The sequence below is a fragment of the Limulus polyphemus genome, unplaced genomic scaffold, assembly GCF_000517525.1.
Source record: "Limulus polyphemus unplaced genomic scaffold, Limulus_polyphemus-2.1.2 Scaffold1640, whole genome shotgun sequence".
Lineage (NCBI taxonomy): Eukaryota > Metazoa > Arthropoda > Merostomata > Xiphosura > Limulidae > Limulus > Limulus polyphemus.
This window is the reverse complement of record NW_013667250.1, coordinates 35629-37758: the sequence shown is the minus strand read 5'-3', so window position 1 is coordinate 37758 and position 2130 is coordinate 35629. Positions and strand designations below refer to the sequence as shown.

The window sequence follows — 2130 nt, the reverse complement described above, 5'->3', positions numbered from 1 at the left end:
GCTATTGGTGTACGATGTTTGCTATTGGTGTACGATGTTTGCTATTGGTGTACGATGTTTGCTATTGGTGTACGATGTTTACTATTGGTGTGTGATGTTTGCTATTGGTGTACGATGTTTGCTATTGGTGTACATGTTTGCTATTGGTGTGCGATGTTTGCTATTGGTGTGCATGTTTGCTATTGGTGTGTGATGCACCATATCCATTTTAAGGGGTAACAAAAACAAAACAGGACAATAAAACAAGATATTGAAAATTACATGGTTGTATTTCATTATATTGGATGATGGTTTGGATTAGATATTCTTTTATAAACAGAAATTGTTTTATTGTCCTTCTTTAGAGTAGTCCTTCTGTAATCTGGAGTAACTTTGTTTTGATGCGTTTGTTATCCTTTATAATTAGATTACAATCTAACGTGATAGAACAAGAAGGAAAAAGATGTAAAAGTGGTGTGTATGCTGGTCTGTGAAAATCTGGCAGTTTGTCTGGAATGATGGGAACATTTTTTGAAAAAATGTGGTCATCCTCGTAATGTAGTGTACAATGTCTTGATTGATCGATGTAGTAAAACTGTGCACTGTACGTGTTTTGTTGGAATTTGTACCTTATTAAATACTTGATATTTAAAGTCTAATTGGTTTCAGTCTGATATTATGAACATGGCAAGGATTATATGTGGTGTGAGCATTATATAAACCTGATATGTATTTTATTGATATAATTATCTGATTACAGACAGTTCATGAATACCAGTTTATCAACCAGATAATGAAACCCGATGTTGACCGATGACCATCTTCACCGTAGATCGGCGAAAGCGTTAGACTCAGTTTTTATAGCTTGCTCTTAGATACCAGCCTATCTTTCAAGTAGTGAAACCAGAACCGTATCTTGATCGTGGAGTAGCTAAACTATCGGACTAAGTTAGTTCTCGTGGTGTACTCTCGGAAGCAAAAAAGTTATTGTCGTCATGGAAGAACAAAAACTTTCCGTCACTAGTCATTCAGGGCAAGACATCTGCTGAAAACATCCATTTTACCATCTAAATTCATTGAAATGTGACATGACATCTATCATCAAGTCATCTTCAGATAGTAATGAGCAGTAACCGTTCTTCTCGACACTAGGACCAATCTTTAGTTTACCTCCCATGATGCACTTCAAACAAGAATTTATATCATTGCTTCATCAACCCTTTGATAGCACAAGAAGTGCTAGGTCCCACCACAGCGAGTGTGTTCCCTTTGATTATCTTTGGATTTTAAGAAATTTTTCTCACCCACTGTTAAATCCAGACCTTTCCACCAAAATGTGAAGCTGGGGGGAATGAACTAAAATTAAAATTCAACAAAATAAAAAAAATACCATTCTGAAAGAATGTGGATGGTCATCTTCGTAATGTAGTGTACAATATGTTGATTGGCTGATAATCTTTTGTGTAGTAAAACCGTGACAAGAAACTGTACATTGTAAGTGTTTTGTTGGAATTTGTATGTTATTAAATACTTGGTGTTTAAAGTCTGATGGATTTCAGTCTATATTAAGACAAGGATCATGTGTGGTGTAAGCATTATATAAACCTGATATCAGGCACATATTTTTGCACAGGGGGAGTACCCACCTGTGAATTCAACACTGTTCTCACCATGCAACCCCAGCCAATTTGTCTTCTGGCTTGTTTATTTCCAAGCACATAATGATCTGTACCCACTGCAGGTATTGAACCAAGAATTATAGGTATAAGCCTTCAAGCTCATCTTCTGGTTTCTATGTTAATTTAGATTTTGTTGAATTAATCTGAAGCCCTCACCTTGAAATATTTTGAAATTTAATGAGGGTTAGCTAAATTTTGTTGTTTCTTTATAAATATATTTATTTCGACTCTGAATTTTTCTTTTCCTTAGAGAATATTCCCTTTAATATGAGTGAACATTATTTTCTACAGTATATTATTCGTATATTTTCCAACTAATTCAATACCAGTTTTGACTAGCTATTTTCCATTCCTTCCCTATATTATTCGTATATTTTCCAACTAATTCAATACCAGTTTTGACTAGCTATTTTCCATTCCTTCCCTATATTATTCGTATATTTTCCAACTAATTCAATACCAGTTTTGACTA

The 2130-nt window shown here is 34.5% G+C and overlaps 1 long non-coding RNA gene across 1 annotated transcript in view; it reads left to right on the top strand.

Annotated features, from left to right (window-relative positions):
- LOC111087013 overlaps positions 1-1522 on the top strand; it is a 7569-nt gene extending 6047 nt beyond the window's left edge. Inside the window, exon 2 of the long non-coding RNA XR_002611738.1 lies at positions 740-1522. This is a non-coding gene — a long non-coding RNA (uncharacterized LOC111087013). The remainder of the gene's footprint in view (positions 1-739) is intronic.
- Positions 1523-2130: the final 608 nt, after the last annotated feature.